The sequence below is a fragment of the Lutra lutra genome, chromosome 11, assembly GCF_902655055.1.
Source record: "Lutra lutra chromosome 11, mLutLut1.2, whole genome shotgun sequence".
NCBI classification, from domain to species: domain Eukaryota; kingdom Metazoa; phylum Chordata; class Mammalia; order Carnivora; family Mustelidae; genus Lutra; species Lutra lutra.
In genome coordinates this window covers 14,278,717-14,291,489 of record NC_062288.1, presented here as the reverse complement: position 1 = coordinate 14,291,489, position 12,773 = coordinate 14,278,717, and the positions used below count along the sequence as shown (strand labels likewise).

The 12,773-nt window shown below is 43.4% G+C and overlaps 1 protein-coding gene and 1 pseudogene across 2 annotated transcripts in view; one reads left to right on the top strand and one right to left on the bottom strand.

Moving 5' to 3' along the window:
* The window catches only part of POU6F2 (POU class 6 homeobox 2), a 490,143-nt gene that overhangs the window by 379,121 nt on the left and 98,249 nt on the right, over positions 1-12,773 (top strand). The window lies entirely within an intron of this gene.
* The window catches only part of LOC125081252 (40S ribosomal protein S8-like), a 39,449-nt pseudogene continuing 36,235 nt past the window's right edge, over positions 9,560-12,773 (bottom strand).

The following is a 12,773-nucleotide window of genomic DNA, read 5'->3' as shown; positions in this document are numbered from 1 at the left end:
GGAAAATAAATAGGAGCTTATCAACTTGGGCATCACAGGTGGGAGCACTCAGTGAGGAGTAACTCAAAGGGGGTGGGTTCACACAGCATTTTAGCAAAACAATATACTGGCAGAGAAGTGACAAGACAAAGGAGAAGGACTTGGAGCTTCCAGGGAAGGCAGATTGTGGGAAGGCAAATATGGGAAAATTATTTCTTTTCTCTTTCTTTCTTTCTTTCTTTCTTTCTTTCTTTCTTTCTTTCTTTTTGGATTTATTTATGTTAGAAAGAGAGAGAATGCGTGCACATGCATGTGATGGAAAGGGGCAGAGGGAGAGGGAGAGAGTCTTAAGCAAACTCTGTACTGAGTGTGGAGCCCAGAGCCCAAAGCTGGACATGGGGGCTCCATCTCACGACCCTGAGATCATGACCCTGAGATCACCACCTGAACAGAAACCAAGAGTAGGATGCTTAACTGGCTTTGCCACCCAGGCACCCCTGTACTGAGAATTTCATAGAAAGTAAAGGCTAATTTTGGCAAAATCTGTTATCAATTCCTCTCATGCTAGAAAGGTCTCCAGTTGTTCCTTGCCACCAACTGCTGTCCTTCTTGGTAGAAAGAGGAAGGAGGGACATTTTAACACATTTATGTCCTGCTTTTGGCAAATAAGGAATGCTAGAGAACTTTTCTTTTCTTTTTTTTTTTTAATTTAATTTTTTTTTCAGTGTTCCAAGATTCATTGTTTATGCACCACACCCAGTGCTCCATGCAATACATGCCCTCCTTAATACCCACCACCAGGCTCACCCAACTTCCCACCCCTCTCCCCTCCAAAACCCTCGGCTTGTTTCTCAGAGTCCACAGACTCTCCTGGTTCATCTCCCCTGGTTCATCTCCCCCTCCAATTTCCCCCAATTCACTTTTCCTTTCCTTCTCCCAATATCCTCTGTGTTATTCTTTATGCTCCATAAGTAAGTGAAACCATATGATAATTGACTCTCTCTGCTTGACTTATTTCACTCGGCACAATCTCCTCCAGTCCCGTCCATGTTGATACAAAAGTTGGGTATTCATCCTTTCTGATAAAGACATAATATCCCATTGTATATATGGACCACATCTTCCTTATCCATTCGTCTGTTGAAGGACATCTTGGCTCTTTCCACAGTTTGGCGACTGTGGCCATTGCTGCTATGAACATTGGGGTACAGATGGCCCTTCTTTTCACTACATCTGTATCTTTGGGGTAAATACCCAGTAGTGCAATTGCAGGGTCATAGGGTAGCTCTATCTTTAATTTCTTAAGGAATCTCCACACTTGCATTCCTACCAACAGTGTAGAAGAGTTCCTCTTTAGAGAGCTTTTCCTATATCTACTTCTCAGTTGTCCTCAACTCAAAATAATCCTCATGCTGAAGTGACACCTTTTGGGGTGGCATAGTCTGCTACCCTTGTAGGCATAGTCACATAACCCCTTTGGGGCCTTGGTTATTCTAAGAGAACTCAGATATCTCCATGCCCACATGAGGCTGAATCACAGTGTAGAATTCTCCTGGCCTGGACCAAAACTAAAGTGAAGCAAGGGATGTACTCAGATGCAAAATTCAAGGTGCTCCCCAAAAATGCAATTGTCAAGACAGATATTTCTTTAAAGATTTTTGAAAATTTATTTATTTGTGTGTGAGAGAGAGAGGGCAGAACAAGCAAGAGAGACCACAAAGGGGGGTGGGCAGAGGGAGAGGGGGAAGCAGGCTCCCCACTGAGCAGAGAGCCTGATGCGGGGCTCAATTCCAGGACCCTGAGATCATGATCTGAGCTGAAGGCAGACGCTTAACTGACTGAGCCACCCAGGCACCCTGACGATAGTGTTTTAATGCAGTATTTTTAGAAATCAAAATGAATGCCAAAATCCATGATGCACTGGATATCAAAATTTTGGATATAGGATCAGTAATAACCTTGAGTCATATTGGAGTCTGAGGCAAGATAAAAAGTCAGCAATACTGATTTTGTTGATCATGAATTCTTTTGCATTCATTTTGATTTTTTTAAATATCACATTAGATTCATCTTGATAATTGTGTTTTAGGGGAAACTGTTTAATTTTGTGCCTGAAATGACTGCCTCACTTCCCTCACCCTCAACCCCCACCATTTGGATACCAACTGTGTAAATGATTCAGTTGGCAAATACCCTCCAAGGCCAGTGACTTTGCATCCAATATAAATTCCATCCAGGTCTTGGATCCCACTTTCCAGTTGAACTTGACAGTTGTACCAAATTTTGTGCAGTAGAAAGACAAGTGTGTGTTGGAGAGTGGATCGGAGCAGGGGGGTATGGTGGAAATCCATGCTCACTAAATAGTGTATCCATGGGTCTAATAAACCAATCATTTTGATTGAATTGAAATGTTTTTAATTTGGTTGATATTTTTCACTGAACTGGTTTATGGTCTTATGAAAATGAGTGAGTTTGGTGACAGTGTTTATATTTATACTTATATTTATATTTATTATAGGCTATAAATGCGTGCAGCATTGTTGATTATACTACATATATGAAAGAGTATGAATTTATTTGGCTATACTACTGTCCAGGAAACTGAGGGTTTCATTTATCATTCACTCTTTCAGCAAGAGATTGGGTGGGAAACGGGAGTCCCTTTACCCAACCATACTCAGCACTGAGTAAAATAAACAAAACATATTTATCCACATTGTCTGCAAGGGACAGTCTTTCCTTTTATGAAAGAAAGAAAATCTCCTTAAAAAAAAAAAAAAAACTCTCAGTTCAACATTACTGACATTTCAAAGAATTTATTACAAGCATTTGAGATCCAGGAGGAACAACAAAGTTTATATTGCTTTGAGAGTGGCAGGGGGAAAATTAGTTTACAAAGAATATACTTATACAGTGTGGTGCTTCTTTGTCATTGTCTAGATTTACCATTTCTGGGTAGTGCTGTGTAGATTAGTCAAATCATGTAGAAAAGGGTTTAACAAAGCAGACAGCATGTTCACCCCACTGACTACGGAAGCTCACGTCAAGTAGTGATAGATAGGAGGGGTGCCAGATTCAAAGAGGGTGGAGAGATTATTGCTGCATTGGACATGGCAAGTTATAACTTCCTCAGGGAAGCAGCCCACTCTGAGCATCACAGTGGGCAGATCTGTGGCTCATCGGCAACAAGTGCAGCCATGAGGCTGGAGCCACACACGACGTCCAGTCCCGTCACCGTCTGTCGGATGGGGCTGATAAGCGAATCTCAAAGCCTAGTTCAGAATATTTCTAAGCCGTTTCGCCTCCAGGTGCATAGATGCAGGTTTTAGTGGCAATTTGAGATACCCCAAATGGGCTGGCTGGCACCTCGCTCCGAATGAGCAAAATACAGCCACGTTTATGCTAACGTAATACCATCTTCTTGGGGCTTGCCTGATCAACCATTACTCCTTGTGTTTGAGCCTCAATTCACTTCCCACAGGTTTGGGATAAATTTTCCACGGGCTTTTAAATTGACTTTCACAGTATAGACTTGCAAGTGAATATTCTCCAGGTTGTAGAGGAAGCACTTCTCTCATGATTTGCAAACATTTAGGGAGTATCTATGGTGTGCTTGGGGGCCCCAGGGAAGGTTTGCAGAACAGACGGTGTGGTGCCATAGAGGACGTGGGTCTTTAGAAGCAGACAGACTTGAACTTGAATGAATGCCAGCTCTGCTGGGCACTTGGGTGAGGTCTGCCCATCCTTAGCCTCGATCTCCTCCTTGGCTGGAGGGATGATGAGAGGGTAAATGAGATGACTTACATGAGGGTCCCTGATAGATAACAGGTACTGAAAAAATACCAGTATCCTGCCTGCCTTCATTCTTGACTACCAATACTACCATCTGAGAGGGACAGGAGGCAAAAAGACCCACTTGAAGTTGAATAAAAAGTGAATATTCATGGGAATATAAAACTCTACATGTCCACAATAGAATCATGCACAGCACACCACCAGAAAACCCATCTAAGCTAACATGAGGCTAATAAGTTTTGCAGAGTCCAGCTGGAGAGGCAAGGAGGATTTCTGAGATGGGGAACACGGCAGAGCAGGGCTGGTCATACACAGCAAAGGCAAGTCTGCACAAAGGCCTTGGAGAAGGTGGGGAGCAAGAACGAATTGAAGCCATGCACTCTTGGAATCTTAAAGAATTAGCACTTCAACCCATAGAATGTCAGATTATCCACCAATGTTATTAAGATCCCAAAATTATTTTCTTCCTTCTAAATTCCCAAAGTTGTGGGTTTTTAATATGTGGTGAACAGGAAGAATCTTGGTAATCTGGATTCTGCCACTGACTGACCATGGACAAGTTGCCTAATCTCAGGGCCTCCATTGTGTCACTTAGTATATGAAAACTCTGTATTAGATGATTTTTTTTTAATTTTATTTATTTATTTGACAGAGAGAGATCACAAGTAGGCAGAGAGGCAGAGAGACAGAGAGAGGAGGAAGCAGGCTCCCTGCCGAGCAGAGAGCCTGAGGTAGGGCTCGATCCCAGGATCCTGGGATCATGACCTGAGCCGAAGGCAGAGGCTTTAAACCACTGAGCCACCCAGGCGCCCCTGTATTAGATGATCTTACAGCCCTTTCCAGCTCCACATTCTATTTATGAAATATCACAAATAAGGTGGTTTGAATTCCATGGAAAGAAAGAGCAATGTATGTACCACATCATAACCCAGAACAGGTATGCAACATTCCAGAAAGACTCCTGATAATATGTGGCCAGTATTTGCAGTGTGTTTTGAAATTTACAAAGTGCATTTTATAAACAGTATTTCATGCAGTGGTCTCCTGGAATAACCATTATCATTTATGGGCTCTATCTATGTATCTTTGTACTTTCTTAGTACTTTGGCCTCCCCTTTCCTCCTCACAAGAGCCTGGATCTTCGGTTCAGATACAGGGAAGCAGACTGTCAGAAAGCTGAAGGGACATTCTCAACATTATTGGCAGACCTCAAAGCATCTCTGTTTATATTTTACTGCCTCTGCTATTGTTCATTTGGGTTGTTGGTGAGTTATATATTCTTACTCCCTTATTTGGCTGTCAGCATTTTCTAAGGCGGCATTCCCAAAGTGTCATCCATTAAACACCAAGGCCAAAGAAATTGCATGAAAACAGATTTCATGGTAGTTAAGGAGATGACAGATAGATGGACAGGAGGGTGGATGGATGGATGGATGGATGGATGGTTGGATGGATGGTGGGTGGATGGATGGACAGAGAGAAAGATAGGAAGATACCACACACTGAATGCCACTCTTAGATATTTCTCAATGAATAGTAAGACACTAAAAGCTAAAACACATCCTGCAGTAGAGATGTCTAGTCAACATTATTTAACCAAGAAATTCTCAAACTCATGTAACCTCTGAACCTCTTTTTTTTCACATAACACTAATTAATATCCCATGAAAAAAATCCCTCAGCAACTACTCTAAGCCTGCTTTCTCTAATTATCACAGCTGCATCCACACAACTAAAATAATCTTGCATTTTCTTACCTAGAACATTATGCAAAAATCCACAGACCAAATCCTATAGACTAGACAGTCGAGAAAACGAAGTATAGAAAAGTGGGGAAAGAGTGAAGAAAAAATTTCAAAACCAAAGTAAGAGGAGGGAAAGCTAAAACCAAGCATGGTCCTTATAGTTGGCAATGAAAAAAAAAAAAAAAAAAAACAGTGGGTCAAAAAATTAAGGGAAGGTCTGCTTGGGTTGCCCCTCAGGGCAGCTGAGGTATTAGAGAGCTTCTCCTCCAGCTGGGCTCCCCCTTTTCCTCTTCTTCACTGCCTGTTTTTCCTCCTTTTCACACAGCACTGCACCTGGAGTCATGCCTACCATGCCAGGGCATGGAGAAGTACAGCAGGGTACCCCGGGACCCCATGGCCCCTGGCAACCCCGTGGAATCAACAGGGCAGAGAGAGCATGCTCCCTCCCCACTACACCTCCACCCTCCTGCCTTTTGACTGGTGGTCAGGACATTTTCCCAATACCCTGACAACCACCTTCTCAACTCCCGGGTAACCACCTTCTCAACTCCCGGGTTTAAGAGTGATTGGAATCCAAGCAACAGGTCAAGTCAGTTTGGCATACAGGTGTCAGGCATCTAGAGTACCGGATCTCAGTACTCTCTGTCTGTGGGGCACTCTCTCTCAGCGGTAATTCTCCCATCCTGACTCTTTTCTTCTTTCCTATTTGAAAAGAGAGAGGTAGTGCCTCAGAGACACTGGTGTTTTCCTTCTCTTTCATCCTTCTCTGTGGAGAACTAAATTGGGCATTCTGGCTTCCGTACGGAGATAAGACATAGAAAGGTGCCATGTTGAGAATCTCTTCTTTCATGTGTAAGAGGAATCCACATGGCAAAGGTTCGGGTGCTCCTTAGAGTGGCCGTCCACTGGCAGGGAATTTCCCAGACCTTGGCCCCTCGGTGGGGATGCCTGTGAGGACAGAGATGAACGCAGTGGTTGGGAGAGCTCCCTGCATGTAGATGCTGATGGCTTTCTTCTGGGAACTAGTGGCTCTCATCTGAAAGCCCAGTTGGGCTCTGATCAATGCAACTTTCCAGCCCGACACATTTCGCCTGAACTGTCATTTCACTGGGATCAACCATCACTTAGTTTTCTACACCAGAAGAAATGGAACTGTCATAAAAGAGAAGTCAAGTCAGGGAGCTCCTTCTTTTCTCAGCTGGGCTCCATATCCTCCCCGAGGCTGGCCGCTCTTTCCAGAGTTGAGCTCTCTGTCATTGCATTGTGAGGTTATGAATGTGGCATTTAAAGAGAACAAAGCAATGTTGAAGAGTTCAGAGAAACCCTCTCACTTCCCCCCAAAGAAAGCTCTCTTGAGTCTGGTTGTCTTGGAAACTTGTATGTTGTTAAATCAGAGGGAAAGTCAGTCATCTTGTGCCTCTGTCTGAGGTTTTAAAAATTAACATTCCTTAGTGTAATTACCACCTTCCGTATTTTGCACACTATGGAAAGAATTTGACCAATCTAGTGCTAGAAAACCAAATTGTCCTTGGAACCAACCTGGACAAGACAGAAAGTTATTAAAGGCAGAAAGTAAATATGGGGTATTTTCCAAGCTCCCCCAGTGTAAATATCACCATGAATATATTTTAAGCATCTTTAAGGCACAACGTGCATACCATTTTCATTACTACTGGATTTCCTTAAGTGATAAAGGAGGTATCTTCATACGGGAAAGGCAGACCTCCATGTAATCAAATATTTTCAGGGCCATAGGGCCCTATTAATTCGCTGCCTTGTCTGACCCCCCTCCTTCTTCTTGGCTCACACAAGCAATGTCATCTCCAAATAGCTGTGGCCATGCCCACACTGTGTTTTGTTCAATTCTTTTACAAACTCAATGGCAGTGGTTCCCAGCATTAGCTGCACCTTGGGAATCCTCTGTGGGGATTTTTTTCTTCAATGCCAACACTTGGGCGAACCCAAGTGGGGTAAAGCATGGGCATCAGCATTCTTAAAGCAGCCCAAATGATTCCAACTTGAAGCAAGGGTTAAGGACAACTACCTATTGTCTTGTAAATAGGCTCCTAATTATTCATTACTAAAAAGCAAGTTCCTACCTCTTATTCCTACAAAATGCCTTTTACATGAAATGTCCATTGCAGGAGTTGGTGCTAACTTTACTTCTATGATATAATAAAACTAGGTCTTCATTTCTAAGAAGATGGAGCCAGTGTTACTTCGACCCTCTCCCTCCCCAGATTCACAGCCCATCAGGAAATGAAAACAGCCATAAATGTACTTTGTTATCCACTGGAGCCTTTCCCAGACTCTGAAGTTGGGTTATTAGCCAATATTTGCAGAAGAATCTCACACCTTGTGATTCACCTCTGACACTCAAAATAGGAGAAATAAATAATCTTTTAACACCCTCTTGTTCCAAATAAGAACTATCTGCAACTGGCTGGGAGTTTATTAGATCTCCAGACTACTGCTAGATGATGTCTCATCCAATCTATACCTGGGCTTCTCAAGCTTTTCTTTGCATACGAATTCCCCTAGGACCTTGATAAATGTAGACTCAGATTCAGTAGCTCTTGGTTAGAGGGCCCACCCCAAATTCTGCATTTCTAACCAGCTCAGGTGAGGCTGATGCACCTGGCCTTCTGCCCACATCTGGAGTAGCAAAGCTCAATGAACCTTATATGTCCCAATTTCTCTCTTCATGGCGAGGAAGTTAGAAGTAAGGACCTTTAAGAGTCAAGATTCAAACCAAAGTCTGTCTGACATAAGACCTTGTCTACTGTGTTCAACTGCCTCTTTTTAGTCTTTTTTTTTTTTCATTGTGGATGTCCATCTGTTTGAAAAGATCTCATTTAAATCCATAAGGATTTCTCGCTTGCAGATGAAGATGGAGGTAATTGCACAGTTAGAAGAAAGGCTCTCTCCATCCCCTCTTTGGTCTGTCTTATAGCTCCTGATCTCAATTTCAATCTTATCATTGCTCGTGAACAGAAACTCTGAAGTTAGGGAGGAGGGTACAGCCTCACATTCTTCTCTTTATTTGGTAAATCTACTAGTTTCTGTTGGAACCGTTTCTACCCAACTGAAACTGAGGTACAAAGAGATTGAAATGCTCTGTGACCACCAAAAAATCAGAGCTGTAAAGTTGGTGGGTCTCATTCCAATTTTTAGGCCCAAGATCGCCTGGCTATACGACTGGGAAGCTCACCCCTTCCTATATCCCCACCATCTGTCATACAGCCACAGAATTGCACCTGAGACTCTCTTTCAGTGGGGGGCAAGGGAGTCTTCTACACCATCATTTCAAGAGCAAAAGCCAAAATAAATGTAAAATGGTAGCAAAATCATCCTCTAGATGTAGAAGCCATACAGAGTCAGAACATAGTCCTTTTTCCCTGATGAAAGTTCCAATAGTGTGTTTTGTTAAAGCTCCTTCCCGTCTTCATCAGGAGTGTGGGAGTAGGGTACACAGCGACATTCACATCGAGCACTATCTCTCCAGTCACATCTACTTTCCAAAATGGCTGTTTCCATAAGAATGGAGAATTTGCTGTGTGATCATCAGGAGGGGTGCCATCATGGTGAAGTGATGTATTCTTCATAAAATGCAAGAGAAGTCTTCAAGAACATCCACCCGCTCGAGGTTCTAAGCACATCATTTTGGACTTCCTGTAAGTGGACATGTAAACCCAGTAGCCCAGGCAAATCCTTACCACTTGCCCAGTGTCTGCCTCTACCAGGTTGGACAGGCGGGTCTTGCTGATTAAATGGCTTTAGGAAAAAAATAATCTCATTAACATCTTCATTTTCAAGGAACAGAAGAAACCTAACAGAACTTGTGCAAATATTAGTCGCTAGCCTTAGGATACACACATGAATGCATGGATTGACCTACAAGAAAACAAACAGGGGAATTAAGCTCTTAATCCCTGCCCACCCAAGTCCAATATGTGCATGGATGTGTATTTGCGTTAAAGCAACTGTATGCGTATTACGTAGACCATTTTTTTTTTCTTTTTGAACAGTAAACACCTTTTTTACATCACCAGTGTTAGGAGGGAGGAAGATTTATTTGTCTTTCCAGCTTTGATTTTCCTCAGGAAGAACTCTAGCTTCTTCCCCTCTAGCGCGGGTCCATCTGCTCTCGGAGAGATGCGCGGGAGAAACTCGCCCTGCTGGAAATGTTCCTCCAGAAGACTGCTGATCTAGGCATTCTTTTGCCTTTCCACATATTTCTTCCAAATTTTCTTTGATTGTTTTTTGTTTAAAATCTCTTCCTCCTGGGCAGTCAGCATGGCCCCCTTTTGCAGCCCAGAGGCAGTGCGTAGTGGGGCTCCTACCACCCTCAGAGCGGGCACTTTCCTTGCGCACAATATGGTTCATCACTGGTGCGGACCAGTTCCTTGCTGGAAGCATTGTAGACAACATCGGTAACCCTCGTTTTGCACTTACGACCCTCAGAGCCCCCGGGGATGTCCGCAACGTCCACCCTCAAGGCACAGGACTTCTTCTGGCCTCCCTGAAAGCAGACGACGTGTATTTGGGCGGTGAGGCCCCATCTTAATGTTGGCACTGAGGCTTCCCAGCTCATACTTCCATTTCTCATGGTACGGCTTTCTCCCGTCCTCTGTCTTATCCTGAAAGAAGCCCTTCACTCTCGGCGTTTGCTGCAAAAGACCTATTACGTAGGCTTTCCAGTCTTCCTAGTTACATGTATGTGTGTTCCACATCTGTGTGTGTATATATAATTGCGTTTATTCAATGTATGTACTGGCACATATTTACTTAATTTTTTTTTTTTTGAACATCAACTCAGGAATTCTGTAGAGTGTCCACTTATAGGGTTATCCATGTAGTCTGGCCAGATCAGTGGAGTGTGAGCCCAAGGGGAGAAATGACATTGTCTGCAGTCTTCCTTTCTTTCCTCTTCTGCGTAGGAAGTTTTGGAGAGAATGACTAAGCAGTGCCAGAGATTATGAATTTGCTTAAGTGTGAATGGCTGATTGCCGCGTGCGGTGCTGGCCCTCCCCGAAGGTGATTGACTGGGGCTTCAGGTCTTCACACTCGATGCCTGGATTTGACTCGGAAAGTCTGCCAAGTCTTTTACTCGGAAATTTATCTTAATTAGATCTGAAAGACCTGCCACAGCAGAATAGTCACACCGATTAAAATGAAAAACAGGAGAAATTACTGATCAAATTAATCATAATGTCGGGTTACAGCTGTAGGTCTGATGTAATTTGCCACTCCAGTGAGTTACATCGGCCCGGCCCGGGAAAGGGAGCTGGCTTTACGCTGATCCGTAACACCCGCCCGCTCCAGGCGCCCGGGCAGGAGGCTGATTCCATTCATTTTCCGGGCTGCCTCTGACCTCCCTGCTGCAACCAGAAACAAATCAGGCACCAAACAAATGGGGGTGGGGGGGGCGGTGAGTGGGGAGGTAAGCCAGAAATGTTCTCTTATCCAAGTGATTGTACTATTTCAACATGGTGAGCTTTTAAAAGTTAGCGGGGCGGGCTAGGGGCTTTGTATCTAGTTGGGATTTTTGCTCTGGCTTTTTCCACTTAACCTCATCTTAGCTTTCCTTGCGGTGACCTGACATTGATTAGATGCAGAACGGGAATCAAAAGGTCATAGGACAAAATCTTTGGCTCTAAGCAATGAGAAAATAGGCCTTTAGAAAAATCTCCTTGCCAACAGGGCTCTACAACTAGGGCCCGGATAGAACTAATCTAAAGTGTCCCAACAGAAGGGGAAGAAACCTCAGCTGTAAGAGCTGATTGTCCCCCAAGAGGGTGTGGTCCTGGAACTCTAATTTTTAAATAAACACCGAGTTTCTATATTTTAAATAAACCCACGTGGTGTGTTAGGGTGGGGCAGGAGAGAGAAGTAGGTGAGTAGGTAGCTGTGCACTAACTTTTTTAAGAAAACAATTCAGAGTCCAGATTCTTTTCAACAGGAGCCTTGACACTGAGCAGTGATTCATTCAGTATTTACAAAACACATTGCCCTATTAGCAATGCAGAGAAGGTGCCCTAAAGGACATCCCGGTCTAGACTTACCATTGGCAGACCTCAGAAGTTAGAATTTAGGAGCAATGTAGAACCTCTTTCCAACCAGGTCTGCTTTATCGGGGAGCTATGGACGCCTCACTTGGGGAGAGCCCTTTTAAAACAGAGGTGACAGGAAGGTACAGAGAAAGGAAGCTTCCTTCCCAATCAATGGTGAATAATATGTTTGGGGCACCACGTTCTTCCTCTTTGACCATATGATGGTGGCCCAAATCCCATCCAGTCATCCCTATACCAGATGCTTATACCTTTTCATCCCCAGTGTGAAAAGGCCCCCATCCTGTCTTCATACCACCAGTAATAAATCGGGTACATTTTGTAAATGAGGGAGCTAGGCAGTCACAGAAGATAATGATGGCCTTGGCGCTCAAGAGACTCTGCTTCCTGCACCTTTCTTTGGATCTTTATGAAGATTTAGGTGGGACAACGTGCCCAGATTGGGGGAGGATATAATAACCACATTTGGCGTGGTTATTACATGGGCTTAGTATCAGGTTTGTAACCTAAATTTTTAAAGAAAATAATAAAAGAGAATAGAAAATAACAAGACATCCTATCACAGGTAGTAAAGCTACATGTTTTTTCTTGAAGCTCCTATTTAAAGTATATACATATAGATACATGTATATAGTTCCAGATAGAGATACATATAGAGAGAGATTCGTTCATATACGTTTGTGTGTATTCTCTATGTATCTATGTGTTAGATTGAGTTGTCAAGTGTATTTCTTACCATGAAGCAAGGTCACAAGAATTTGAAGAACACTGTCCTGAAAAATCGAGCTCTTCAGGGAGGCCAAGGTGGGAATTCTTTAAACATAGAATAGCGCAGGAAGCCAGGTTATTGGTGTTCCAACATACTGAAAGTGACGATGAGCTCCTCAACACTGACCACCATCCCCAACAGTCAAAAAGGACCTGAACAGTTCTGCCATCCACTCCCAACCCTGCCACATACACAACATTGCAGCGGTCTTCAACGTTATACCATTGCCCCCGTGGTGGAAAATTCACATAAAATTCATAGCTTAACAAACCTATTAAATGAGAAATGGAGCAACATATTTAAAAAGGACAAAGCAGTCCCAGGGAAAGTGAAGAAGCCATTCTAAAGAGAAAGTGGAAAGGGGAGGGGAGAGAGAATGCGGTGGGAAGGAAGCCCAGGACCCCACACTGATTT